Genomic DNA, 12,995 nt, shown 5'->3' on the forward strand with positions numbered 1-12,995 from the left:
GATTGTATCGAGGCACTGTGGAAGGGTAAAAAATGTCTGCAACATTGAAGGTCCCCAAGAACACAATGGCTTCCATCATTCTTAAATGGAAGAATTTTGGAACCACCAACAAAGTACTGAGTAAAGGGTCTGAATACTTATGTAAATGTTATTTTATATTTTTTATAAATTAGCAAAAAAAATCTAAAAACCTGTTATTGCTTTGTCATTATGGAGTATTGTATGTAGATAGATGACGGGGGAAAAAACGATTGAATCAATTTCAGAACAAGGCTGTAACGTAACTAAATGTGTAAAAAGTCAAGCGGGCTGAATACTTTCCGAAGTATTCAGAAGCCATAGATAACAGGCAACATCCGCACTGAGCTAAAGGGTAAAGCTTCCGCTTTCAAGGAGCAGGACACTAATCTGGACCCTTTCAAGAAATTCCATTTAGACCCCTGACGAGCCATCAAACAGGCAAAGCTTCAATAAGACTAAAATGGAATCCTACCACACCAGCTCTGACACTTGTCGGATGTGGCAGGGCTTGCAAACGAACACTGATTACAAAGGGAAAAAGAGCAGAGAGCTGCCCAGTGACAGTGACACGAGCCTACCAGACAAGCTAAATGCCTTCTATGCTCGCTTCGAGGCAAGCAGCAATGAACCATGCATGAGAGCACCAGCTGTTCCTGACAACTGTGTGATCTTGCTCTCCTTAGCCGATGTCAATAAGACCATTAAACAGGTTAACATTTGCAAGGCCGTGGGGCCAGACAGGAATCAGGACGCGTACTTAGAGCATGCGCTGACCAGCTGACAAGTGTCTTTACATTTTCAATCTATCCCTGACCCGGTCTGTAATACCAACTTGTTTCAAGCAGACCACCACTGTCCCCGTGCCCAAGAATGCTAGCGTAACCTGCCTAAATGACTATCGCCCTGTAACACTCACATCTATAGCCATGAAATGCTTTGAACGTCTTACATCAGCACCATCATCCCAGTCACCCTGGACCCAAATTTGCATACCAACCCAACAGATCCACAATCGCTATTGCACTCCACGCTGCCCTCACCTGTCTGGACAAAAGGAATACTTATGTAAGAATGCTGTTCATGGACTACAGCTCAGCATTCAATACCATAGTCCCCTCCAAACTCATCACCAAGCTCAAGACCCTGGGACTGAACACTTCCTTCTGCAACTGTGTCCTGGACTTCCTGACGGGCCGGCCCAAGGTGGAGAGGGTAGGCAACAACACATCCACCACGCTGACCATCAACATGGGGGCCCCTCTGGGATGGGTGCTTAGTCACCTCCTGTACTCCCTGTTCATCCATGACTGCATGGCCATGCACGACTTCAACACCATCACATTTGCTGACGACACGATGGTGATAGGACTGATTACTGACCGATGGTGAGGCAGCCTATAGGGAGGATGTCAGACTGCCAGGACAACAACCTCTCCCTCAATGTCAGCAACACAAAGGAGCTGTTAATGGACTACAGAAAATGGAGGTGCGAGCACGCCCACATCCACATCGATGGGGCTGTAGTGGAGCGAGTTTGGAGCCTCAAGATCCTCAGTGTCCACATCACTAAGGAATTAACATGGTCCACACACACAGTTGTGAAGAGGGCCCGACTGCTCCCCTTCCCTCTCAGGAGGCTGAAAGGATTGTTCCCTGACCAAAATATTTTCAAAGACTCATGCCAACCAAGCCACAGACTGCTCTCTCTGCTTTTTTAACTAATTATTTTTGCACTGACTATATGCACACACTGCACATACTTACACTGACACCCCAACACAAACACATAACATGTGCATGCATAATGACACGCACTTTCACACTCCACATATGCTGCTGCTCCAGCTCAGCCTATTATCTACCCTGTTGCCCATACCTATATGTACATACCTACTACCTCCAATGACCTCGTACCCCTGCACATCGACTCAGACTCAGAAATAACATGTATATAGCCAAGTTATTTCTATTGTATTTCACTGTGTATTTATTCCTCGAGTTACTATTTCGATGTTCTATTTTTCATCTCTGTTTTTAACTCTGTGTTGTTGGAAAAGGACACATAAATAAGCATTTCACTGTTCGTCTACAGCAGTTGTCTATGAAGCATGTGGCAAATTACATTTGATTTGCAGTGCACACATGGAAATCGGTTCAACCCCGCCCAAGAAGTGCCCACCCCGCCGTAAACACAATTATTCCATACTGAAGGAGAATGCACAGTAATGCACATGACATGCTGACCACACGGCATGCAACACAGTGCGAGAGCATGACAAAATAAATGTACATATACATGTTATTCAATCATTGCATCCAAACTGCCAACGCCCTCTGCGCAGCCAGGTGCTAAAATAGAGATTGGTTCTATTTCTGAGGCGCTGCAAGTCCCACCTCTGCCATTGAAAGATGAACTGAGGTGCACACTCCAGTCCAGTTGGTGGTGGTAACGCACCTTATTAAAGTTGTTTGCCAACCGTCATAGAAAGTCTTAGAAACAAAATAGGTTCCCCTGTTTACCTGTGGATCAATTGTTGAGTAGGGACCACACGATATTGTGTTGACTCAAAATGGGTCAAAATTCTACAAAGATCCAGTAAAAAAGGACATTGTGCATTTCAGGTAAAATAACAAGCCAATATTTATATCCCAGGACGAATTAGTTAGCAACAACATGCTAGCTAGCTAAATGTCCATGAACGTTTCATGTGCTTAGACCTGTCTCCAAATGAATATAGTTGGTTCAGAGATCGTTTTGATATTTCAACCTGCATGGCTTGATCGCATCTGGTGTGGATTAACAAAATCAAAATGCGTGCCCGGTCTAGTCAACATGTACTACTGTTATGTACACCGCCATAAAACCCCAACGAATAAGAATATTACACACTGAAAGTTACAGGTGACACGTGCACCATCCCACAGTTGGTGACGCCAAAGAATTCCTAGATGAGATGCAGCATAATAGGAATAATTTAATGGGATTTTCAGTTCAAACTCTTGCATGTAAAACAGGAGAAAGTGAAGGTTTGTGGCTGTTGTGAGAAACAAACATGAGGTCCGGTGCAGTGAGCCTGTTGCATACGCGACAGATTATTGTAAAGAGCTACAACTGCTTCAAATTCCATTCAATTCATGGCTCACGGTAAACGCTCTAAACACGCTGACGGCTTTTACTACCTGCCGTTGTTATTTGCGGTTCTCCTCTCCGTCCCCTCTTGTGTCGCAGCTATGTCACTCGGGAGAGCCTCATCCGATCCCCGGGACCACGGGCTACGTGAACTCCTGGTAAAGGGGAGGGGGATTAACTGGGGATTTTGATTAAAGTGGAATTATTAAAGCGACAGTCGTCCTTTATCTACGGGCCAAGTCAGAGACACATGTTGAATGAAGCACCAAAACATACATGCAAAAAGACGCACACTGTTGATATAGATAGAAGTCAGACAATTTCACGCCTATCAAATGACCAATCAGATTTAGGACTAAATTGCTAATCCCAATAACCACGCTTCAGATTCACTGTATACATAATCTCGGTTACCCAGAAGTAAAATTCTCTCGCGAAAGTTAGTCATTTACTGTTTTCATCTGTCCACGAGAATCTGTTCAGAGAGATTACAGTATGCAGGTTTGGTGTTAATGTTGTCAAATTAACAGTAGGCACTAGGCAGGTAAATTCAGTATGGGTATAGATTCAAGTATTTATTCATCTCATTGCAGGGGAGATGACTGTCAGCTTGATGAAAATGGTATGTCAAGAAAATGCTGAATATTTTCTATTCTAGGTGTGATAATGACATAAAATAATGCCTGGATTTTTTCATGCATTGATTCTCTATAGCTCACCTCCTCATAAATGCCAGCAGAACCCAGAAGTGTCAGTCACAGCAGACCTGGGATCAATGAGGAATGAAAGTGCACAGGGGTCTGATCTCCTCCATGTCAACCCTGGATGCATCACCTGCCTCGCAGGCACTGAGGTCTGAGCTCCTCTCTGTGGTGGGAATCCAAACAGAGAAGGAAAGCCATGATTCTTCGTGTATTTTTCCTGCTTCATAGAGAGTGAGGGTGTAAACACTAGAGCTGAGCGATATGGACCAATATCCATATCACAATAAATTGACTGAATTATCACGACAACGATAAATTGAACGCTAAGTTTATAATGGTGTGCACCACAGTTATTTTTTATATTACCCTTAAAACTACTAGCTATCAATTGTCCCATTAACAATCACCCATATTAACAAAGTTATTTAATTTCAAACTTCATATTTCTCTAGCAGGGCCCTATAGGTTATTTATCGTAATGAATGATATCAGCAAAATGTCTACGATAAGTGGCCGGTTTGTTCGGTGTCAAAAATGCTCACTTTATCGTCCCAGCTCTAGTACAGTAAATGCAGTGGTATGCTATACATATAACCATTGTAAAGGTACACCAATGCAAACATACCCCCATCAAATGAGGCATGTTACTCTCATGTTACTCTCAGCCTCTGTCCAACCTTTTATATTGAGCTTGTTCTGGGTTTGCATGAATAGCTCTGGAACACTGTAAAATTCACAAATGGACCCCGAATCTACAAAAACAAATACAAAATATGTGTGATAATGTGTCACAATATGATAAATGCCCTTGGATGAGAGTGGGGCTAGATAGCCAACAACAACAGAGGCAATTTGCACTGCAGAAAGAGCCATATCACACATATTTATCAATTGTCCTGAGTCCATTGCTATCATTAAACTATAAATAATAACTGCATTAAATAACAGACCAGGGGGTGACTTCAGTGTATCACAGATACATATGTCATTTTGTTTGTCTGGAGGATACTGTCACATTTTTCAAAACACCTAAAATAACAAGAGGCCTCACAGACAGGCAAGAACAATCTGTCTGTTCAGTGAATAAGAGCCTCTATTTACATCATTTAGCAGACACTCTTATCCAGCGACTTACAGTAGTGAGTGCATACATTTTCATACTGGTCCCCCATTGGAATTGAACCCACAACCCTGGCATTGCAAGTGCCATGCTCTACCAACTGTGCTAGATGGGATGCTGTCTAGGATGAGCTTATTTCCTGTAGGCAAAGATAGCGCATAGAGATTTCAGCTGAAATTGCAAAACCATTGTGTTACTTGACGCACAGAAAAGTAGTGTACCGAGGATGTGCAGTTTGTCAGTCGAGGCATGGACTTCAACGCCTTTGGACTCTGTAATGTTCTTGTTGATCATTCTTCATGTGTAATAGTGCGAGTTGGAGCTATCCTGGAGTAGCTGTAATGTTCTTGTTCTTTTAGGCCTATGGGCATAACCACTTATTACTGAGCATACCCTTTTGAATGTGGAAATAATTACTTTTAAAAAGAACATCCCATGGTAGTTGATATACAGTGGGTCAAAAAAAGTATTTAGTCAGCCACCAATTGTGCAAGTTCTCCCACTTAAAAAGATTAGAGAGGCCTGTAATTTTCATCATAGGTACACTTAAACTATGACAGACAAAATGAGAAAAGAAAATCCAGAAAATCACATTGTAGGATTTTTTATGAATTTATTTGCAAATTATGGTGGAAAATAAGTATTTGGTCACCTACAAACAAGCAAGATTTCTGGCTCTCACAGACCTGTAACTTCTTCTTTAAGAGGCTCCTCTGTCCTCCACTCGTTACCTGTATTAATGGCACCTGTTTGAACTTGTTATCAGTATAAAAGACACCTGTCCACAACCTCAAACAGTCACACTCCAAACTCCACTATGGCCAAGACCAAAGAGCTGTCAAAGGACACCAGAAAACAAAATTGTAGACCTGCACCAGGCTGGGAAGACTGAATCTGCAATAGGTAAGCAGCTTGGTTTGAAGAAATCAACTGTGGGAGCAATTATTAGGAAATGGAAGACATACAAGACCACTGATAATCTCCCTCGATCTGGGGCTCCACGCAAGATCTCACCCCGTGGGGTCAAAATGATCACAAGAACGGTGAGCAAAAATCCCAGAACCACACGGGGGGACCTAGTGAATGACCTGCAGAGAGCTGGGACCAAAGTAACAAAGCCTACCATCAGTAACACACTACGCCGCCAGGGACTCAAATCCTGCAGTGCCAGTGCCTGCTTAAGCCAGTACATGTCCAGGCCCATCTGAAGTTTGCTAGAGAGCATTTGGATGATCCAGAAGAAGATTGGGAGAATGTCATATGGTCAGATGAAACCGAAATATAACTTTTTGGTAAAAACTCAACTCATCGTGTTTGGAGGACAAAGAATGCTGAGTTGCATCCAAAGAACACCATACCTACTGTGAAGCATGGGGGTGGAAACATCATGCTTTGGGGCTGTTTTTCTGCAAAGGGACCAGGACGACTGATCCGTGTAAAGGAAAGAATGAATGGGGCCATGTATCGTGAGATTTTGAGTGAAAACCTCCTTCCATCAGCAAGGGCATTGAAGATGAAACGTGGCTGGGTCTTTCAGCATGACAATGATCCCAAACACACCGCCCGGGCAACGAAGGAGTGGCTTCGTAAGAAGCATTTCAAGGTCCTGGAGTGGCCTAGCCAGTCTCCAGATCTCAACCCCATAGAAAATCTTTGGAGGGAGTTGAAAGTCCATGTTGCCCAGCAACAGCCCCAACACATCACTGCTCTAGAGGAGATCTGCATGGAGGAATGGGCCAAAATACCAGCAACAGTGTGTGAAAACCTTGTGAAGACTTACAGAAAACGTTTGACCTCTGTCATTGCCAACAAAGGGTATGTAACTTATAAACTTATACTTATATATTACTTATATAAACTTTTGTTATTGACCAAATACTTATTTTCCACCATAATTTTCAAATAAATTAATTAAAAATCCTGTCTGTCATAGTTGAATTGTACCTTTGATGAAAATTACAGGCCTCTCTCATCTTTTTAAGTGGGAGAACTTGCACAATTGGTGGCTGACTAAATACTTTTTTGCCCCACTGTACATATGTTATTTGTCAAAGGAAGTGTTCAGTATATCTTGTGTGCAGGGCCGTAGCCAGGGTCTGAGTTTTAGTGAGGTCCGGATATTAGTTGCTGTAGCTTCATTCAACTTAATTCGCCTCAGTCGATCTACAAACACATAGCCTATTAGCTGTACAATTAGCCGTTATACATTAACTCAGCACCGGGATAAAAAAAACTATAATTTAAATCATACTAAGGGGTCCGGGAGCAAAACAATTATTTTATTAATAAAAGATCAACAAATTAGTTTGCTTTAAAGAACAATTTAATTTGCAGTTTTAAAGATAATTTTCCTCAGTTCTACACATTTTGCCATGATTTTTGATGGGATAATATGATATGGTAGTGAGAGTGACTGCCAAAATCAATGGGGGGATAGCTAGCTAGGCTAATTTGCCAATCTAAAAATGTTTAGCTGACATTGGCTAATTGAGTGACTGCCTGTGAGGAAAACTGCTGCAACCAAGTTTCGAAATTGCACCTTGTGTATTTTACTATTGTAACTCTCAACACTAAGATCTTAAGATGAGAACAATGTTCTCTGTCATTTTTTCCCGTCACTTAGCAAATTTCAGGTCTGCTGAGCGCAAACTTGAAAGTTGTGAAAATTCTGTGCAACTTCCAGCGTGCGCTTACTGTGAACACTGAGGCTGTACGCACTTTAAGTTACAGTTTTAAGAGTGGCCAAGTAGCCTACTGTGGCTATTTGATCATAATGTAGGCTTACCAGAGTGGCCTACAGTGCCTTGCGAAAGTATTCAGCCCCCTTGAACTTTGCGACCTTTTGCCACATTTCAGGCTTCAAACATAAAGATATAAAACTGTATTTTTTTGTGAAGAATCAACAACAAGTGGGACACAATCATGAAGTGGAACGACATTTATTGGATATTTCAAACTTTTTTAACAAATCAAAAACTGAAAAATTGGGCGTGCAAAATTATTCAGCCCCCTTAAGTTAATACTATGTAGCGCCACCTTTTGCTGTGATTACAGCTGTAAGTCGCTTGGGGTATGTCTCTACCAGTTTTACACATCGAGAGACTGACATTTTTTCCCATTCCTCCTTGCAAAACAGCTCGAGCTCAGTGAGGTTGGATGGAGAGCATTTGTGAACAGCAGTTTTCAGTTCTTTCCACAGATTCTCGATTGGATTCAGGTCTGGATTTTGACTTGGCCATTCTAACACCTGGATATGTTTATTTTTGAACCATTCCATTGTAGATTTTGCTTTATGTTTTGGATCATTGTCTTGTTGGAAGACAAATCTCCGTCCCAGTCTCAGGTCTTTTGCAGACTCCATCAGGTTTTCTTCCAGAATGGTCCTGTATTTGGCTCCATCCATCTTCCCATCAATTTTAACCATTTTCCCTATCCCTGCTGAAGAAAAGCAGGCCCAAACCATGATGCTGCCACCACCATGTTTGACAGTGGGGATGGTGTGTTCAGGGTGATGAGCTGTGTTGCTTTTACGCCAAACATAACGTTTTGCATTGTTGCCAAAAAGTTCAATTTTAGTTTCATCTGACCAGAGCACCTTCTTCCACATGTTTGGTGTGTCTCCCAGGTGGCTTGTGGCAAACTTTAAACGACACTTTTTATGGATATCTTTAAGAAATGGCTTTCTTCTTGCCACTCTTCCATAAAGGCCAGATTTGTGCAATATACGACTGATTGTTGTCCTATGGACAGAGTCTCCCACCTCAGCTGTAAATCTCTGCAGTTCATCCAGAGTGATCATGGGCCTCTTGGCTGCATCTCTGATCAGTCTTCTCCTTGTATGAGCTGAAAGTTTAGAGGGACGGCCAGGTCTTGGTAGATTTGCAGTGGTCTGATACTCCTTCCATTTCAATATTATCGCTTGCACAGTGCTCCTTGGGATGTTTAAAGCTTGGGAAATCTTTTTGTATCCGGCTTTAAACTTCTTCACAACAGTATCTCGGACCTGCCTGGTGTGTTCCTTGTTCTTCATGATGCTCTCTGCACTTTTAACGGACCTCTGAGACTATCACAGTGCAGGTGCATTTATACGGAGACTTGATTACACACAGGTGGATTGTATTTATCATCATTAGTCATTTAGGTCAACATTGGATCATTCAGAGATCCTCACTGAACTTCTGGAGAGAGTTTGCTGCACTGAAAGTAAAGGGGCTGAATAATTTTGCACGCCCAATTTTTCAGTTTTTGATTTGTTAAAAAAGTTTGAAATATCCAATAAATGTCGTTCCACTTCATGATTGTGTCCCACTTGTTGTTGATTCTTCACAAAACAATACAGTTTTATATCTTTATGTTTGAAGCCTGAAATGTGGCAAAAGGTCGCAAAGTTCAAGGGGGCCGAATACTTTCGCAAGGCACTGTACCATCAAAAACAATGGAGAAAATGCATCCCATAACATTTTAACATGGAAATAGCTGTTCTATCATTCAGCCTACAGTAGCAGTCAATGTGTAATGTTCAATGTAGGCCTAAATTCCATGAGACTTTTGGAAAAAAAACATGCAGGGCTTGACATTAACTGTTTATCCACTTGTCCTTCAGACAATGAGGTGACTGAAAATGTTCTGTTGCTTGATGCAAAAAAACACTACAAAACAAAATCCATTATTATTCCCATATCATTATTACAGAGAATCAGACAAATTATGCTACCCTTGCCTATTGGCTAATTATCTTATTCAAGCCTGTCTCAAAATACAACACCGCCCCTTTAAGACAAAAATAACTCTTTACCTGACCTGCTTTTCAAAGATGTCTAGAAATGTACACGTTTCGTGCTCTTGTAAGAAGCAATCACTCCCCTATTGCTGACTACGAATGTTCTATAACTGGGATAATAACTCACTAACTAGCAAAGGATATGAAAAAAATGTGCACATGCAGCTTTTGCTTTGAACTCAAAAGAAGCCCATCTACTCACGACCACAGCTGTAAACACAGTCCAGTTCCAAGTAAATGGCACAGATCCATATATGGCAATGGTCTATTTGCATATAGACCGACTCCAGTTCTGATTGGTTATGTCACACCGGTTTGTGTATAGTATGGGCTGAGTTGTGTGCAATGGAATCCTACTCTGATTTGTTCTGCCTACAACAAAATCTCTTGCATAGTTTGTTTTGTTTTTGGTTTGTTGCATTGAAGGTGGCTAATATTGTGTTGATTCGATCACAATTGCCACAGTAAAGGGGAAAGTTGATAGTGTTAACTAAAAGGAAAAACTTTAGAAAGTTGAGTGATGTTCAGTCCCGTGCTTCTCTCTGTTGGCTGATATTTCTTCTGCACTCTGCCTCGGGCAGTCTCTGGGCTACTGCACGCCCCCCCGCAGACGAGCAGCTTAGGAGGGAACATTGGTTGAGATCCCAACTGATTTCCGAAATATGAGGACCCTCTGTGTCCTTGTGTCCGTCCATTCTTACATATAAATGGACAGTTGATTGGCAGGTTCAGCCCTTAGGCAATCTCTCTCATTTTCCCATCCCATGTTCTGTAATGTGTGACTGATAGTGTGAATCCATTATCAGGGACATGACTAGCAAGCAAGCAGCAAGCAAGCAAGACCAGATCCCCAATGTACATGTGCAGACGTGTTGAAATAAATAATTTTGCATATTCAGTAGAATTAGAATGTTACAGACTCGCCAAGGCAGATCTGATGAAATTAGTGGTTTGTAAAAACCGATGTATCCAGATAGTTTTATAGCGATATTGTTGAGAAGTCATAACTGCATGTCATGGGAGGCAGCAAGTAGTCTAGTGGTTAGAGTGTTGGGCCATTAACCGAAACGTTGTTAGATCATATCCCCGAGCTGACAAGGTAAAAATCTGTTGTTCTGCCCCTGAACAAGGCAGTTAACCCACTGTTCCTAGACCATCATTGTAAATAAGAATTTGTTCTTAACTGACTTGCCTAGTTAAATAAATCTTCATAGTTGGATCAAGCTATGCTTTATTTTATAGATTTTTTTAATGATGTTGGTGAAAACTGTTGTTGGTGAAATATCAGTCAATCACATTCAATCAAATGTATTTATGAAAAGCCCTTTTTACATCAGCGGTTGTCACAAAGTGCTGTACAGAAATCCAGTCTAAAACCCCAGTGGCTATGAAAAACTCCCTTAGAAAGATCAGAACCTAATAAGAAACCTAGAAAGGAACCAGGCTCTGAGGTGTGGCCAGTCCTCTTCTGGCTATGCCGGGTGGAGATTATAACAGAACATGGCCAAGATGTTCAAACGTTCATAGATGACCAGCAGGGTCAGATAATAATAATCACAGTGGTTATAGAGGGTGCAAAAGGTCAGCACCTCAAGAGTAAATGTCAGTTGGCTTTTCATAGCCGATCATTCAGAGTTAGAGACAGCAGGTGCGGTAGAGAGAGAGTCCAAAACAGCAGGTTTTGGCCATTGGCCACATACTTTGGGCTCAGAGGGTATTTAATGAGAACAAAGAAGATACCAAAGACATCCATAATTCTTCACCCCTAGGTCCGGGACAAGGTAGCACGTCCAGTGAACAGGTCAGGGTTCCATAGCTGCAGGCAAAATAGTTGAAACTGGAGCAGCAGCATGACTAGGTGGACTGGGGTCAGCAAGGAGTCATCAGGCCAGGTAATCCTGAGGCATGGTCCTTGGGCTCAGGTCTTCCAAGAGAAAGAGAGAGAATTAGAGGGATCCTACTTAGATTCACACAGGACACCAGATAAGACAAGAGAAATACTCCAGATGTAACAGACTGACCTTAGCCCCCCGCACAAACTATTGCAACATTATTACTGGAGGATGAGACAGGAGGGGTCAGGATGGGGTTATATCCTGCCTGTTTGGCCCTGTCCGGGGGTATCGTCGGAAAGGGCCAAACAGGCAGGATATAACCCCACCCACTTTGCCAAAGCACAGCCCCCACACCACTAGAGGGATATCTTCATCCACCATCTTCAAATACTTTCCATTGTCAGGAGACCGTATCCGACATCAACACATTCCTTCTTTGGTCAATGTTCAATTAGCAACATGAAAAGGTTTAGGATGCCAATGTCATGTGCAATGGAAACTCATTTTATCATACGCATTCTTCTCATACACATTGAAAAACGCACACGTTTATCAGTTCACACACTTAAGGGTGTACAGGCCCACTGCTTTTGTCATCTGAGATTTCCTGTCACTTATCTACGGAGGGAATGCTTTAAAAATAACCTGCATAACTCTTTCCCTGTCTCCCTCTCACCCTATGTCCTTCTTTCGCTCCCTGTCTCCCTCTCACCCTCTGTCCTTCTTTCGCTCCCTCTCACCCTGTCCTATTCCCTCACGCATTTGTAGTCACACACATATATACACGCAAAGACTATTTTCATCAACTGTATGGCTCTGAGTATTGATCCTATAGGTGTTTTGCAGTTCAACCTCCTACCAAAGAAGATTAGGTCAGTTCTGCAAGTGGCCAATGGCCACATACTTTGGGCTCAGAGTGTATTTAATGAGAACAAAGAGGATAACAAAGCCATACATGATTCTTCATCCCTAAATTCACTACTTGGGGCCATACATTTGCTGTTTCACAAGGCCCAGCCACCTATAAGCGTCCCTCACCCGGCTCAGGAGATCAGAGGTTTTAAGGGAAGACCTCTGTATTTGTGTGTGCGTGCCAGTGCATGTGTGTGTGTGCATGTCTTCACACAGCAGCCTCTTGATAACAGCGTTCCACACCAGACCTCCAGGGAGAGAAGTCAATGAGATAATGACTGCTGACAGGAAGTGGGGAACGGGGGAAAAAGAGACTGGAGAAACCTCTAATGGTGAGGAAGTTGCGACAACCACATACTGTGCAGAGTGGTGTAATTGCAATTTTACATTTGAAATGAGATTATGAGATATATGTGGACCTAAGCTGTAAAAACTTCTCAAATTGAATATTTTATTATCTTTTATTTACCTTTTGTATTTGTACAATACTTCA

The sequence above is a fragment of the Oncorhynchus mykiss genome, chromosome 23 (assembly GCF_013265735.2).
Source record: "Oncorhynchus mykiss isolate Arlee chromosome 23, USDA_OmykA_1.1, whole genome shotgun sequence".
NCBI classification, from domain to species: Eukaryota; Metazoa; Chordata; class Actinopteri; order Salmoniformes; family Salmonidae; genus Oncorhynchus; species Oncorhynchus mykiss.